We start from the raw sequence: 18,052 nt of genomic DNA, 5'->3' as shown, positions 1-18,052 counted from the left end.
GCTGTTCTGCAGAAACTTACTAAGCAACATGGAAGTAAGGTTACAGAAAATAAACAGTTTCTTAAAAAAAAAAAAAAGATAGATTAAGCAAAAGAGAAAGAAGATACAAATAAGCAAAACAGAGAGTGAAAAGAATATAGATGGAAAATAACTATAAATACAGTAGTGTTTTCTTCTTTGAAAATAACTTACTGAATCCTACTACAATGATAAGCTACTGTGAGCTGTTAGTTCCTTCTCTAAATTATAAAAGGGGAAAAAACAGAAATTAAGAGAAATTATGAAAACTCCTGAGGAGGCTGAAGGCTGCCTTGAAATGATGAATGTATGTGGCAAGGAAGGAGAGTAGCTGCAGCCTGAGTGGAGCACAGTCAAATGACACTTTTGTTGTTTCTCTCCCACGTTGCCAAGGGACAATCTGTGTTTGTCCACTCACAGAAGAAATGTAAGGAAAGAGTCTAGATCTCTGATCTAAGTGTTCATTATGGTAATATCAGGTCAGCAAAACAATCCTACTGGAAGTGATGAGTTTAATTAGTATACCCTAGATATAATGAGATCCAGGAATTTGTGTTTCTGTCTCTCCTGTCCTCAAAATCCTAAGTCATCAATTATAGTCTGGGGGAGAAGACTCCACCAAAATTCCATCTTCTTTATGTTGTGTGAAACCCTGAAGAGAGAAGTGGTTTGTGGGAAGTCAGCAAGTAGGAATGATTAACTGGTTCAGGGATATCTGCAGTTCTGCATCGAAGAGTTCAACTCATTTTTTTTCCATTTTACTGGAAAATGACATAGATAAGGATAAGGACTTGACCTTTGTCCAAAACATACAACCAGATAGAGCAGACAAAACCAATAGAATATATTATCACAACCAAAGTAACCAAAAAAAAATTATAGAGTACAACTATCTCAAAAGAAAACAAATGGAAAGCATTATTGAGAAAGTATAAAAAAGAAGAGTTAAACAGAACAGAAATTTTAAGTGTGCAATCACATTATATAGAAAATTAAAGCACAGGTGGTCCTTGACTTATGATGGCTTAATTAACATTTTTTCACTAGGTGATGGTATGAAAGCAATAAACATTCAGTAGAAATCATACTTTGAGTTTTGATCTGTTCCTGGGTTAGTACTATGCAGTGTGATACTCTTTCATGATGCAGGAATTCCCAGTTGGTCACACAATCACAAGGTAAACCACCCACACTCTGCAGTGTACTGTGTTGCTAACCTATGATTCTTGGTAGGCTGAGAGTAGTAAATGCATGTTTATATTTTCAACTTATGATAATTTTGAAGTGATGCACCCCATTGTAAGTTGAGGAGCACCTGTAATAGGAAATTATATCAATGAGAATCAGAGGGAAACCTAAAAATGAATATATTGTCTGAAATACATGAGTTAAAATTTTAAAAACACACTAAATAGATAAAAAGAAGAAGGCATGTAGGGAATGTTGAAAGGCAATAAGGAAAACCAAAAAGAGCAAATATAAAAAGAAAAGTTAAAATTCATGTATGATAAAAGTAGAAGTTCCAACATCTGAATAATAGAAGTGACACAAAAATAAAAGTAAAAACAATTTTTTAATCTAAAAGCCACTTTTCCAGAATTAAAGAAAATAAAAAGATATTGAGAGTATCCATAAACCATCAAGTAAGAGAACTAAGAAAAAATCATTGCCTATAAAAATGAAAATTAAGACTTTCAAAAAGAAAAAATTCTGAAGCTCCCGGAGAGAAAATTATTAGTTATGCAGTAGCTCCCTCTTGTCCATTACATTCCAAGACCCCAGTGGATTCCTGAAACCACAGACAGCACTGAACCTTAGATATGTTATGTTTTTTCTATACATACATCCTATGATAACATTTGATTTATAAATTAGGTGAAGTAAGATATCAATAGCCATAAAAATTACTGAAACAGACTGTTACGTACTATATTAAAATTTCCAACATCCCTAGTCTTGTGTTTTGGAGTCATTATTAAATAAAATAAAGGTTACTGGGGCACATGTGACACCTTGACAATTAATCTGATAACCAAAACAGCTACTTAATGACTAATGGGTGGGTAGTATATACAGTGGGATACATTGAACAAAAGATTGTTCATGTCCCAGGAAGGACAAGGAAAGGTTGCAAAAGATTATTTTATACTACTCAGAATGATGTGCAATTTAAACTTTCAAGTTGTTTATTTCCCAAAATTTTTATTTAATGCTTTCAGACCATAGTGACTGGGAGTAATTGAAACCATGAGAAGCAAAGCTTCAGATAAGGAAGGACTACTATATAATGCAGCATAGAAGATTACCATGAAGTTAGTAGCTAAAAAAACACTTATTATCTAAATGTTTCTGTCAATCAGGAATTGAAGCATAGCTTGCATTTTCTCTTTTGACTATTTGAATATTCTTTTGCAAGTTTTCTGGGGAAGCTGCATTTTTAAGTCATACTCCTATTACTGTAACAAAATATATAAAGAGAGGAGGTTCATTTTGGTTCACAGTTTGAGAGATTTCAGTCCATGATTGATTGCTTTGAGGACTGTGGAGAAGCAGCACAGCGTGGTTGAGCATGTGGCAGAGCAAGACCTCTTACCTCCTAACCAGGAAACAAAGGAGATGAAAGAGTGGACCATGTCCATACAATTCCCTTCCAGGGCATGAGTGGAATGCCTTTGAAACCTAAAGACCTACCATTAGATTCCACTTGTTAAAGATTTCATCACTTCCAAACAGTACCACCCTGGGGACCAAGCCTTAACACATAGGCCTTTGGTCTACTCCTCTGAGATCCTAACATTAGAAAAGGGGGAGTCTCCTTCAGATTCTTACCTTGAACTGGTTCTAGATTTTAATCTACTTTTTGCCTTTCCTTAAATGACCTTTTATGGATTAATTTTGTCTCCCAAAGACTCATATGTTGAATCCCCAGCCCTACCCCAAAACTCAGAACCTGACTGTATTTTGGAAATAGGACATTAACTTATTTTTAAAATATAATTTTATTTTATTAGTATTATGTGAGCATGAGCAATCAGTAGGAAAACCAGATGAGGAAAAGAAGGAAATAAAAATATTTGTTTTTTATTTTTGAATTTTATTCATCTACTTTTCCACATTTTTATTGGTACCTTATAGTTGCACATAATGGTGAAATTTATTGCTGTATATTTGTATGTGCACACAGTATAATAATATAATTTGGCCAATATCATTCTGCAATGCCTCCTACCTTTCTCCCCTCCCCACCATCTTCTACCCCTGGTCCCGTTCCTCTATTCTACTGATCTCACTTTAATTTTCATGAGATTCCTGATCCACCCGACCCCGACTTTTCTTTTCCTTTTTCCACTCTTGCTTCCACATATGAGAGAAAACGTGAGTCTCGACCTTCTGAGTTTGGCTTATTTCACTTAACATAATGTTTTCGTGTTCCACCCAATTTCCTGCAAATGATAATTTCAATCTGATTTATGGCTGAATAAAAAATTACATTGTGTATGTATACCACATTTTCTTTATCCATGCATCCATCAATGGACATCAAGGCTGGTTCCATAGTTTGACTACTGTGAATTGTGCTGCTCTAAATATGGGTATAAATATAGGTATGTATTGCTATAGTATAGTGACTTTAATTCTTTAGGATAAACCACAGGAGTGGTATAGATGGGTCATATGATGATTCCAAGCCTAGTTTTCTGAGGAATGTCCATACTGATTTCTACAGGGGTTGCACTAATTTACAATGCCACCAACAGTGTAAGTGTTCCTTTTTCTCCACATCCTCTCCAGCATTTATTTTTGTTTGTATTCTTTTTTTTATTTGTATAATCATAAATTACATAGGGTAATGTTGTTTGATTCATTCTCTTATTTTTTACCTTCCCCCCACCCCTCCCACCCCTCTTTTCCCTCTACACAGCCCTTCCTTCCTCCATTCTTGCCCCCCTCCCTAACCCTAACTCTAACCCTAACACTAACCCCTCCCACCCCCCATTAGGTGTCATCATCCACTTATCAGTGAGATCATTCATCCTTTGGTTTTTTGAGATTGGCTTATCTCACTTAGCATGATATTCTCCAATTTCATCCATTTGCCTGCAAATGCCATAATTTTATCATTCTTTATGGCTGAGTAATATTCCATTGTATATATATACCAGAGTTTCTTTATCCATTCATCAATTGAAGGACATCTAGGTTGGTTCCACAATCTAGCTATTGTGAATTGAGCAGCTATGAACATTGATGTGGCTGTATCTCTGTAATATGCTGATTTTAAATCCTTTGGGTATAGGCCAAGGAGTGGGATAGCTGGGTCAAATGGTGGTTCCATTCCAAGTTTTCCAAGGAATCTCCACACTGCTTTCCAGAGTGGCTGCACTAATTTGCAGCCCCACCAGCAATGTATGAGTGTACTTTTCTCCCCACATCCTCGCCAACACCTATTGTTACTTGTATTTTTGATATTCGCCATTCTAATTGGGGTGAGATGAAATCTTAGGGTGGTTTTGATTTGCATTTCTCTTATTACTAGAGATATGGAACATTTTTTCATATACCTGTTGATTGCCTGTAGATCTTCTGTGAAGTGTCTGTTCATTTCCTTAGCCCATTTGTCGATTGGGTTATTTGTATTTTTGGTGTAGAGTTTTTTGAGTTCTTTATAGATTCTGGAGATTAGTGCTCTATCTGAACTATGATTGGCAAAGATTTTCTCCCACTCTGTAGGCTCTTTCTTCACATTGCTGATAGTTTCCTTTGCTGAGAGAAGGCTTTTTAGTTTGAATCTATCCCAGTTATTGATTCTTGCTTTTATTTCTTGTGCTATGGGAGTCCTGTTGAGGAAGTTTGGTCCTAAGCCGACATGTTGAAGATCTGGATCTACTTTTTCTTCTATAATCTGCAGGATCTCTGGTCTGATTCCGAGCTCCTTAGTTCATTTTGAGTTTAGTTTTATGCATGGTGAGAGAGAGGGGTTTAGTTTCATTCTGTTGCATATGGATTTCCAATTTTCCCAGCACCATTTGTTGAAGAGGCTATCTTTTCTCCATTGCATATTTTTGGCACCTTTGTCTAGTATGAGAAAATTGTATTTATTTGAGTTTGTGTCTGTGTTCTCTATTCTGTACCATTGATCTACCTGTTTATTTTGGTACCAATACCATGCCATTTTTGTTACTGTTGCTTTGTAGTATAGTTGAAATTCTGGTATTGTGATACCCCCAGCTTCATTTTTCCTGCGAAGGATTGCTTTAGCTATTCTGGGTTTCTTATTCTTCCAGATGAATTTCATAATTGCTTGCTCTATTTCTGTAAGGTATATCATTGGGATTTTAATTGGAATTGCATTGAATCTGTATAGCACTTTTGGTAGGATGGCCATTTTGACAATATTAATTCTTCCTATCCAAGAACATGGGAGATCTTTCCATCTTCTAAGGTTTTCTTTCATTTCTTTCTTTAGTGTTCTATACTTCTCATTGTAGAGGTCTTTCACCTCTTTTGTTAGATTAATTCCCAAGTATCTTATTTTTTTCGAAGCTATTGTGAATGGGGTAGTTTTCCTAATTATTCTTTCCAAAGATTCATCACTTATGTTTAAAAATGCATTAAATTTATGAGCATTGATCTTATATCCTGCCACTTTACTGAATTCACTTATGAGTTCTAAAAGTTTTCTGGTGGAATTTCCTGGTTCCTCTAAGTATGTAATCATATCATCAGCAAATAGGGATAGTTTGAGTTTTTCTTTTCCTACTCATATCCCTTTAATTTCTTTGGTCTGTCTAATTGCTCTGGCTAGAGTTTCAAGGACAATATTGAATAGAAGTGGTGAAAGGGGGCATTCCTGCCTTGTTTGTATTCTTGATCACTGCCATTCTGACTGATATGAGATGAAATCTCAGTGTAGTTTGGATTTGCATTTTCCTAATTGCTAATGATGTTGAACATTTTTTCTTTATGTATTTGTTGGCCATTTGTATTTCTTCTTTTGAGAAGTGTCTGTTTAATTCATTTGCCCATTTATTAATTGAAGACTCAATCCATTAAGACATGCAGGTAAGGAAAAGAAGTAAGTAAAAATATTTAAATAGATAAAATATTTTTCATCCATGAATTACCAGTAAATTCCAGACATTTCATACTTAGGTTTTTTTTTCTTCTTGTGTTGTCCATATACCTAGTTACCCTAAGAGACTTCTCAGCACTGACACTTTTCTCTAAACCTGCAGGCAAATAAATGTTCAAGGCCCAGGTTGAGAAAATACAGAGTTCTGATTTCGTAAGGATCATCTATACTCAAATGCTATGCAGGCAAGGCTGGAGGAATTGTGTGGCTTCTTTTTTTTATTAATTTTTTTTTTCATTTTTATAGACTGCATTTTGATTTATTGTACACAAATGGGGTACAACTTTTCATTTGTATGGTTGTACACAGTGTAGATTCACACCATGCATGTAATCATATATATACATAGGGTAGTACTGTCCGTTTCATTCTACTATCTTTCTGTCCCCCACCCACTCCCACCCCATTTTCCTCTACACCATCCAAAGTTCCTTCATTCTTCTCTTCCCCCCTCCCACTCTCCCCCTAGTTATATATCATCATGCACTTATCAGAGAAAACATTTGGCCTTTGGTTTGGGGGGCTTGGCCTATTTCACCTAGCATGATATTTTCCAACTTCATCCATTTACCAACAAATGCCATAATTTTATTCTTCTTTATGACTGAGTAATATTCCATTGTGTATATATACCACAGTTTCTTTATCCATTCATCAATTGAAGGGCATCTAGGTTTGTTCCACAATCTAGCTATTGTGAATTGAGCTGCTATGAACATTGATGTGGCTGCATCACTGTAGTATACTGATTTTAAGTCCTTTGGGTATAGACTGAGGAGTGGGATAGCTATGTCAAAAGGTGGGTCCATTCCATGTTTTCTGAGGAATCTCTATCCTGCTTTCCAGAGTGACTGCACCAATTTGCAACTCCACCAGCAATGTATAAATGTGCCTCTTTCCCCACATCCACACCACACTTATTATTGCTTGTGTTCTTGATAATAGCCATTCTAATTGGAGTTAGATGAAATCTTACAGTGGTTTTAATTTGCATTTCTCTAATTGCTAGGGATGATGAGCATTTTCCTATATTTGTTGATCACCTGTATATCTTCTGTGTTGTGTCTGCCTAGTTCCTTAGCCCATTTATTTATTGGGTATTTTGTATTTTTTTTGTGTAAAGTTTTTTAAGTTCTTTATAAACTTTGGAGAGTAGTGCTCTTTCTGAGGTGTATATGGAAAAGATTTTCTCCCACTCTGTAGGCCCTCTTTTCACATTATTGATTGTTTCCTTTGCTGAGAAAAACCTTGTTAGTTTGTATCTATCCCATTTATTGATTATTTCTTTTATTTCTTGTGCTATAGGGGTCTTGTTAAGGAAGTCTGGTCCTAAGCCAATGTGAGATTTGGACCTACTTTTTCTTCTATTTTGTGAAGGGTCTCAGGTCTAATTCCTAGATCCTTGATCCATTTTGAGTTGAGTTTTGTACAGGGCGAGAGATAGGGGCTTAATTTCATTTTACTGCATATGGATTTCCAGTTTTGCCATCACCATTTGTTAAAGAGGCTATCTTTTCTCCATTGTAAGTTTTTGGCACCTTTGTCTAGTAAACCTATGGTACAGTATAGAAGACATGGAGACATACCCACATAAGTACAGTTGGGTTGCTTCTTTGGAATCCTGTAACATATACAGTTTCAGAGTTCTTAATCCATAGTTCTGGGCCTAATGTGAGTCAGAACATCATGGCAGAAGAGTGTTCAGAGGAAAGCAGCGCTGGACATGAGAGTCAGTAATCCGAGAGTTTGAAATAAAACATTTAAAGAAGTGATTAATTTAAAATAATGCTACTAGAGCAGACACTCATCTGATATAACTTGGGTCTAAGAAGAGGAATTTGGACACACAGAAACCAGAGATGTGCACATATAGAGGAAAGACCATGTGAAGACAATGAGAAGATGATCATTTTCAAACCAAGGAGGGAGGCCTCATAGAAACCTTGATTTTTGTACTTCTTACCTCCATAACTGAGAAAATAAACATTCTGTTGTCTGGTTTTCTGGTTTTTTATATTTTTATGTCTTATGTTTAGATTTTTTTACCCATTTCTATGTTCACATATCACATTAGATAAGGGTTCAACTTAATTCTTTTGTATGTGGATATCCTCTTCTTGTTTAAAAAAAAAACCTTTTCCTCTTTGAATATTGTTGGTTCTCATATTGAAAAGTACTTGAGCAAATGTAAGGTGCTATTTCTTGATTTTCTATTCCATTAGTCTGAATATTTGTCTTAGTGCTGGTACCACACTGTTTGGATAACTGTAGCTTTGTAGTAAGTTTTGAAGTCAGAAAGTACAATTACCTCTGGTTTTGTTCCATAATTTTTAGGTTTTTTGTGGGGTATCAGGTGCCACTTTTGATTCTATGTGACTTTTATCATAGGTTTTTCAATTTCTGAAAAAATTCTTTGGAATATTGACAGGGATTACATTGAATTTGTAGATTGCTTTGGGTAACATTGATATTTCAACAATATTAGGTCTTCAAATCCATACACATGAGGTGTTTTACATTTATTGATATATTCTTTAATTTCTTTAGAAATGTTCTGTACTTTTTATTGGACAAGTTTCTTAACTCTTAGGTTAAGGTAATTTCTAAATATTTTATTCTCTTTCATGCTATTGTAAATGAAAGTCATTTCTTATTTCCTTTTGGATTATTTATTGTTCATGTATAGAAATTATTCTGATTTTTGTGTTTACTTTGTACCCTGTTACTTTGTTGAATTTGTTTATTAGATCAAACTTTTTTGTGTTTGCGAATCTTTTGGTTCACACCATCTATGAACAGAGATATTATTAATTTTTCTTTTCCAATTTGGATGCCCTTTTCTTTCTTTGTCTAATAGCACTGTCTAGGACTTCCCCAGAATAAGGTTAACACAAATGGCAAAACTAGATATTCTTGCCTTAGTCCTCTTCACCCATCCCCCTGTCCCTGACCTAGTACTGGGGATTGAACCCAGGGGTGCATTACCACTGATTACATTGGTCATTCAGTCATATATGTACATGAGGTAATAATGACTGTTTCACTCTACTGTCCCTCCTACCCCCTTGCCCCTTTCCCTCCCTTTACTCCCCTCTCCCTAATAGAAAGTACCTCTATTCTTCCTTATTCCCCCACCCCTTATTGTGAATTAGCTTTCGCATATCAGAGAAAACATTTGTCCTTTGGTTTTTTTTGGTTTGGCTTATTTCACTTAGCATGGTATGTGAACTTTTTAATATGCTCTTGTAAAATCCTTTTTGTTTCTGTAGTGTTGGTAGGAATACTTTCACTTGCATTACTTATTTCAGTAATTTGAGCCTTCTCTTTTTATGCTTAGTCCTTCTCTTTTTTATGCTTGGCTAGAGGTTTGTCAATTTTGTTGACCTTTTCAAAGAACCAAATTTTGGTTTTGCTTATGTTCTCTGTTTTCTATTCTCTCTTTCTCTGGGCTAAAATTTATTGTTTTCTTACTTTTGCAAGCTTTGTATTTTTTTCTTCTTTTTCTTCTTTTTTAAGAAGAAAACTTAAGTTGATGAATTAAGATCTTATTTTTTAATGCAAATACATAGCTATGAATTTTCCTCTTCTTAGTGATTTCACTGTGTGCCATGTTGTATTTTCATATTCACTTGTCTGTAAGCATTTTATGATTTGCCTTGTGGATTTCTTCTTCAATTCTTTGATATTGAAGGGCATATTGTTTAATTTCCATAATTTTGGGAAACTTCCAGTTTTTTTCTTTCTCACTTTTAGTTTTATCATGTGGTCAGAGAAGATGTTTTGATATCTTTATTTTCAAACAAATTGAGACTTAATCAATGGAATAGAAATATGTTCTATCATGTAAAATGTCCAACATACAATTGAGAAGAATGTGTATGCTGTCATCATTGGGTAGAGTATCCTGTGTATGTGTTTTAGATCTAGTTGGTTAATCATGTTTTCCAACTCTTTTCTTTCCTTGTTTATTTTTGTCTGGATGTTCTATCCACTATTGAGAAATAGGGTATTGAAGTCTCCAACTTTTATTCTAGCACTATTTCTCCCTTCAATTCTATTAAATTTCATCATATATTTTGATGTTCTTGGTTAGGTGCATATATTTTTATAATTATTATATGTTACTGAATAGAACCTTTCATTAATATATGTTTATTTCCCTTATTAATCTATTGTAAATTTTATGATTTAATGTCTCTTGTGTCTGATATTAGCATAGCTACCCTTGCTTTTTTAGATAAGCAAGGATGAAAGGATGGAATAAACTTATTTTCAAATAAACTTACTTTTATGGTTTGGATGTGGGTGTCCCTCAAAAGCTCATGTGTGAGACAATGCAAGAAGGTTTAGAGGAGAAATGATTGGGTTATGAGAGCCTTAATTCAATCAGCAAATTAATTTCCTGAATGGGGATGAACTTAGTGGTAACAGAAGGTGGGTAGGGTGTGACTGAAGGAGGTGGGTCATTAGGGGTATGGCTTTGAGGTATATATTTTGTTTCTAGTCAGTGGAGTCTCTCTCTCTGCTTTTTGATCATCACGTGAGTTGTCTCCCTCTGTCACACTCTACTACCTTGATGTTCTGCTGCATCTCGAGCCCTGAGGAATGGAGCCTACTGTCTATGAACTGAGACTTCTGAAACTGCGAGCCCTCAAATAAAATTTTCTTCCTCTACAATTTTTCTTGTGAGATCTTTTAGTCACAGCAGTGAAAAAGAACTCCCTTTAACATTTCTTGCTGAACAAATTTTGTGGTTTAAAAAAAAATCTTGCAAGCATTTGTCTTTCTTGAAATGTCTGCTTTAATGTCTCCTTCATTTTGAAGGATAATTTTGTTCTAGATATAGAATTCTTGGTTGACAGGATTTATTTTTGTGTTAGTGCTTTAAATATAGCAATTTACTGCCTTTTGGCCTCCAATGGTTCTGATGAGAAATCTGATAAAAATCTTAAAATTCCTTGTATGTGAGTCACTTATCACTTATGCCTTTAAAATGAGAAATTATACTCCATTTATATATAATTTATAATAATGCATAAATGTATTCCATTATGCATAATTAGCAAAATTAATTGGAACAAATTTAAAAAGATTCACAACCTCCTCTGTTATTAAAATACAAGCAAATAGGAAACCAAGGTTAATACCATTGAAATTTAATCCATCTTCCTGACATAAAGAAGGAAAATGTGATACAGGTCACTCAAAGAGGTAAAATGCAAAAAGGACATGAACTTAGAAGAAAAAAATGTGGGTTTTCATTGCTTTTTGTCCAGATATGGAAACAAATTCTCAAATTGCTTCTCCAAGTATGATATTCTTCAACTTTAAAAGGATATATTAACATTAACACAAAAGTTAGTATTGAGTAAATAGCTCAGATGATGGATTATGAAGCTAGAGCCCTAGGTTAGAATTTCTGGCTCAGAAATGTCCTACCTACACTACTTAAGGCAAGATATTCTGTTCTCTTTTTATTAATTGAAAATATATAATAAGAATAGTTTTTTTAGAATTCTTGTGTTGAACATATAGGTTAATGTATATAAGGTGTTTAGAACAGCACTTTCTTTGTGAATGAAAGCTCTTATTTATGAATATCATGTCTAGTTAATAGAAGGTCTTCAGGGAAAAGTTAATTTCCAATTTCCTCTGAAATATACTTTCATATGAACATAAGAATCCTTGGCACTTTGGAAATTTCTCAAATATTTGAATAAAATAATAAAGTTATTTCCAATTAAGTGACCTGTGTTAACAGGCTCCTCTCCTACATCATCTTTCCAGTCTTTATTCAAACTAAACATGGAGCTTACAGTATGCAAATTCCTAAATAAAAGTCCTGTTTAATATTAAAAAGATAGTGCTCCATGATCAAGTGGGTTTCATCCCAGGGATGCAAGGTTGGTTCAACATCAGGAAATCAATAAATGTAATTCACCATATCAATAGACTTAAAGTCAAGAATCACATGATTATTTCAATAGATGCAGAAAAAGCATTTGATAAAATACAGCACCCCTTCATGCTCAAAACACTAGAAAAAATAGGAATAGTGGGAACATTCCTTAACATTGTAAAGGCCATCTATGCTAAGCCCATGGCTAATATCATTCTAAATGGTGAAAAACTGAAAGCATTCCCCCTAAAAACTGGAACAAGGCAGGGATGCCCTCTTTTACCACTTCTTTTCAATATTGTCCTTGAAACTCTAGCCAGAGCAATTAGACAGACCAAAGAAATTAAAAGGATACGAATAGGAAAAGAAGAACTCAAACTATCCCTGTTTGCTGATGATATGATTATATACTTAGAGGAACCAGGAAATTCCACCAGAAAACTTTTAGATCTCATAAGTGAATTCAGTAAAGTAGTGTGATATAAGATCAATGCACATGAATCTAAGGCATTTTTATACATAAGTGATGAATCTTCAGAAAGAGAAATTAGGAAAACTACCCCATTCACAATAGCATCGAAAAAAATAAAATACTTGGGAATCAATCTCACAAAAGAGGTGAAAGACCTCTACAATGAGAACTACAGAACACTAAAGAAAGAAATTAAAGAAAATCTTATAAGATGGAAAGATCCCCCATGTTCTTGGATAGGAAAAATTAATATTGTCAAAATGGCCATACTACCAAAAGTGCTATACAGATTCAATGCAATTCCAATTAAAATCCCAATGATATACCTTACAGAAATAGAGCAAGCAATTATGAAATTCATCTGGAAGAATAAGAAACCCAGAATAGCTAAAGCAATCCTTCGCAGGAAAAATGAAGCTGGGGGTATCACAATACCAGAATTTCAACTATACTACAAAGCAACAGTAACAAAAATGGCATGGTATTGGTACCAAAATAAACAGGTAGATCAATGGTACAGAATAGAGGACACAGACACAAACTCAAATAAATACAATTTTCTCATACTAGACAAAGGTGCCAAAAATATGCAATGGAGAAAAGATAGCCTCTTCAACAAATGGTGCTGGGAAAATTGGAAATCCATATGCAACAGAATGAAACTAAACCCCTCTCTCTCACCATGCATAAAACTAAACTCAAAATGAACTAAGGAGCTCGGAATCAGACCAGAGATCCTGCAGATTATAGAAGAAAAAGTAGATCCAGATCTTCAACATGTCGGCTTAGGACCAAACTTCCTCAACAGGACTCCCATAGCACAAGAAATAAAAGCAAGAATCAATAACTGGGATAGATTCAAACTAAAAAGCCTTCTCTCAGCAAAGGAAACTATCAGCAATGTGAAGAAAGAGCCTACAGAGTGGGAGAAAATCTTTGCCAATCATAGTTCAGATAGAGCACTAATCTCCAGAATCTATAAAGAACTCAAAAAACTCTACACCAAGAATGCAAATAATCCAATCGACAAATGGGCTAAGGAAATGAATAGACACTTCACGGAAGAAGATCTACAAGCAATCAACAAACATATGGAAAAATGTTCCACATCTCTAGTAATAAGAGAAATGCAAATCAAAACCACCCTAAGATTCCATCTCACTCCAATTAGAATGGCGATTATCAAGAATACAAGCAACAACAGGTGTTGGCGACGATGTGGGGAGAAAGATACACTCATACATTGCTGGTGGGGCTGCAAATTAGTGCAGCCACTCTGGAAAGCAGTGTGGCGATTCCTTAGAAAACTTGGAATGGAACCACCATTTGATCCAGCTATCCCACTCCTTGACCTATACCCAAAGGACTTAAAATCAGCATATTACAGAGATACAGTCACATCAATGTTCATAGCTGCTCAGTTCACAATAGCCAGATTGTGGAACCAACCTAGATGTCCTTCAATTGATGAATGGATAAAGAAACTCTGTTATATATATACAACGGAATATTACTCAGCCATAAAAAATGATAAAATTATGGCATTTGCAGGCAAATGGATGAAATTGGAGAATATCATGCTAAGTGAGATAAGCCAATCTCAAAAAACCAAAGGATGAATGATATCGCTAATAAGTGGATGATGACACCTAATGGGGGGTGGGAGGGGTTAGTGTTAGGGTTAGAGTTAGGGTTGGGGGGGCAAGAATGGAGGAAGGAAGGACTGTATAGAGGGAAAAGAGGGGTGGGAGGGGTGGGGGGGAAGGGAAAAAATAACAATGAATCAAACAACATTACCCTATGTAAATTTATGATTACACAAATGGTATGCCTTTTCGCCATGTACAAACAGAAACAACATGTATCCCATTTGTTTACAATTAAAAAAAAGTCCTGTTTATTTACTTTAGAAAATTTGGTGGAACATAGGAAGACTGAATCCCTTAAAATCAATTTTAAAACTCTTGGGCTAAGAGTTCTCAATACCCAATTCATTGTTTCCTAATACAGTATATAGTGCATATCAGGCAACAATGATATCTATTCAAAGAGGAAATATTATTTTATTTATATGACATAATAAATGTATAACTTTAATATAGAATAATACATGGAATAGCAGAAGAACCTGATGGATTAAACACTATCATGGGAAGATTTATGGACAAAACTAATTAGTAGCTAAGATTTTAATCTTTTAAAAGTCTTCATAGCTGCTATTATGAACTAAGAACTGATGCCAATGGAATGTGGTCTTTTCTTGTTATAATTATTTAACTTGGTACAAAAAGTAGCTAGAAAGGTGAGTACTTGAAGTGAAAGGGAATTCTGTTTGTTCTTTATTGTTTCCTGACACAAAAGAAAATAATAGTTAAGTAAGGGCTACATTGGGGAAAAGAAACTCATATATTACACCTTTGAGTTGAGTCTGAAATAGTACAGTGCTTATATACCATAAAATGCATGGCTCTAGGGAAATATTCTGTATGAATATACACTTGTCTTTAGTGATGAACTGAATGAATTGAGGTTTAGTACAGAAACTCATATTTTCCTTTGTGTTAGTATTTTATAATTATTTCTGAAAGGCATGTATTATCTATTTCCTCTCTTAAGTCATAAAATTTGGGGGCAGATAACCATGTCTGTGATCTCTATAAAGTGTTTTGTGAGTAAAAATATTACATAGTTTATGTTTCCTTTTTAAATGCGAGTACATTCTTATGTGATGTGATGGACAGTGCACCTATTTTAAAAGAGTTTGATTTTATTTCAAAAGCCATGATGAGCTTGACTGCATGCTACCCTCTTATTCTCCCTTACCACTATCTGGTTAAAAGCTGGCTGCACTGAGTACACATTCAAAACTGAACGGAAGACGGGTCAGGTGGCCCACGCCTGTAATCCCAGTGACTCTGGAGGCTGAGGCAGAGCAAATTTGAGACCAATAAAAAATATTAAAAGGGCTGGAGATGTTGCTCAGTGCCTAAGCACCCCTGGTTTCAATCTCTGGTACCAACACGCGCACACACATACACACACACACACACACACACACACACCAGAAAAAAAAAAAAAAACATGACTTGACATGGCAAGAGTGGTACAAATAGCCCTTGTAGCAGATGGCTACAAATGTCCAGCCCTTCCTCCTATAATATGTAGGCAAATATATATAAGAAGAATAGAGAACATGAAAACTAAGCTAAAATAGCTAAGGCAAGCATAGAGACCAGTTTTGACATTCTAGCAAAGATGTGTGATATACTCTGATCCTTGTTAAGAGATAAAATGAAGGACTTCACTGACTCAAACCAACGGCACCTCAGTACAATATCAGGTTCAGGTTATGTAATCGAGAATGCTAACTTTCTAATCAGCTTGTTATCCTCTCCAAATAGTTACAGGGATGCTTAACACAGAAAGCATATGATACTGCAATGACAAAAATGACAATAATCATGGGACTTTAAATTCATTGAATGCTCAGTGCACTATATCCCAGAAGGTCTTCCTAAACTTCACTGGACAAACACATACATTTGATGCCTGGCATCAAATCAACTTAGAGTAACATAGAGTGGGAAACACAGCATCCCCTCAGGGCAGCATTAGCAGTTTCTCTTAAAGGGAAAGAGTACTAAAAATAGCCAATTGGCAAGATTCTGCCATTCAAGATCACAGCTGAGTTATGAAAATGTGAAATTTGTACTCAGGAGGACAGAATCCACCTTATCTAGAAATCCTCAAGCCCCATAAAAGTCAGTATCTCTTGTGTCAGTTTCAAGGGCATCCATTGCTTCCAGAATTCCCTGCAAAAAAGGACAAGTTATAGAAGTAGTTGAGCTATTATTTCTCACTGGGCTTTTATAATGTATGTATGTATTATCTTCCCAGTCCAGAGGGCATGTACTAGTCACAGGTAATTTGTGTCATAAACAATGTTGCTTAGCAATATTTCCAAGGAATCAGAAGTCGGAAGTTAAACCTAGTTCAAATTTATTCACAGAGAAAGAGAAAAGAGTTTAATAACCTTTTGCTCACATCCATATTATTTATTTAATATTCACAATAAGTACATGAGGTAGATGATATCATTTTCATTATAAAAAGAAGAAATGAAGAGCAGAGAAGTAAAGTTCTTTGTCTCTGATCATATAACTTTTTTATGGAAAAGTCAGGAGCAAACTGAAATTGGTTGTGTCTAGGATCTGAATTTTATGAAGGGCATAAAATCCATGCCCTTCATAACTCCATGAAGTGAAAAGAGAATGTATGTAAACTTAATCATACGCAGAGAAGTTTCTAAGACTAGAATTTTTATGAAAATAAAGTAACTTACATTGTTTAAATGCCAGATTATTTTTGGCCATATTATTTTAGATACTACAAAATCTAAAATTATTATTGATCAAGTGGTTTTCTTTTCCTTCCAAAGCCTGGGTCAAAATAGGCAACTGTGCACTGACTAATAATCTGCATTTATTAGAATTTGCTCAATTGCATATTTATTTCATTTTTTATGTATCCCATATCTAAGTAACCATTGAATTTGGTTCAATATGTTGAAATCTGGGTAAATGAATCAACAGTCTGGATACAATAATATCTCTGAATGATTCAGACAACTTTGCAAAACTCAAGGGAACTTGGTAGAATATCTACAATTTAGGCTATGAACCTGATTCATCACATTCGTCACAGAGATATCTGCATCCTATCTATGGCTCTCAAATATTCTCTCATATTAAGACACTTTCTGTTCATATGGTCCTTTGCCTGGGGACAAAATTTTAATATTTGACAACAGTATGGCCCAGACACCAACTAGTTGAAACAGATGCGACCTATAATGTTGGAGAAGAATCTTTGTAAAAGCTTTCTAACACACTTTAGCAACTACCTATTTGATATTCAATCAGTTAACCAGTTTCATATCTTCCTGAGATTTAAAAATGAAGAGGGTATTTAGCCATATTCATTGGTGCATTTATGATTTAATACCAAGCTGTACATTTCTCTATGCTGACTTTCAGTGGGATATCAGGTGTATAGAGATAGGTATTTATCAGATGACATGAGATTTTTCTTGGGGATGAATGTGTAATTTTACATTTTCTCATAAAAGTTGGATTTAATAATATGGATCTTCAAAATTTATTTTTCTCATATTAGATTTTCTCATGTACAAAGTAATGAACTTGGTTTTCAGTAGGAAAACTGAAACCATTTGTTAAACAGGAGTTCCTAGGATGTTTTAAAAAAATTATTCTTGGTGGAGTTCAACTCAGATATACTCTATTAGACTCTCCATGTATATTCTGGAATTCTTCATGTTAACAAGAAGCTAAACCAAACTTAATTTGGAAACTCCTGTACAAAATCAGTAGCTTATTAGAAGATTCCTACACAGTATTTAGAGAAACCATGGACTATTGATACTTATATTCCCTTTTGGCCCACTCTGTGACTCCTTGATGAGGTCTGATTAACACTCTGTCACTTTCTCCCTGCCTGGATCTGCCACACA

Source organism: Sciurus carolinensis, chromosome 1 (assembly GCF_902686445.1).
Source record: "Sciurus carolinensis chromosome 1, mSciCar1.2, whole genome shotgun sequence".
Taxonomy (NCBI): Eukaryota; Metazoa; Chordata; class Mammalia; order Rodentia; family Sciuridae; genus Sciurus; species Sciurus carolinensis.
The sequence above is the reverse complement of the archived record's forward strand: the minus strand, read 5'-3'. Positions refer to the sequence as shown.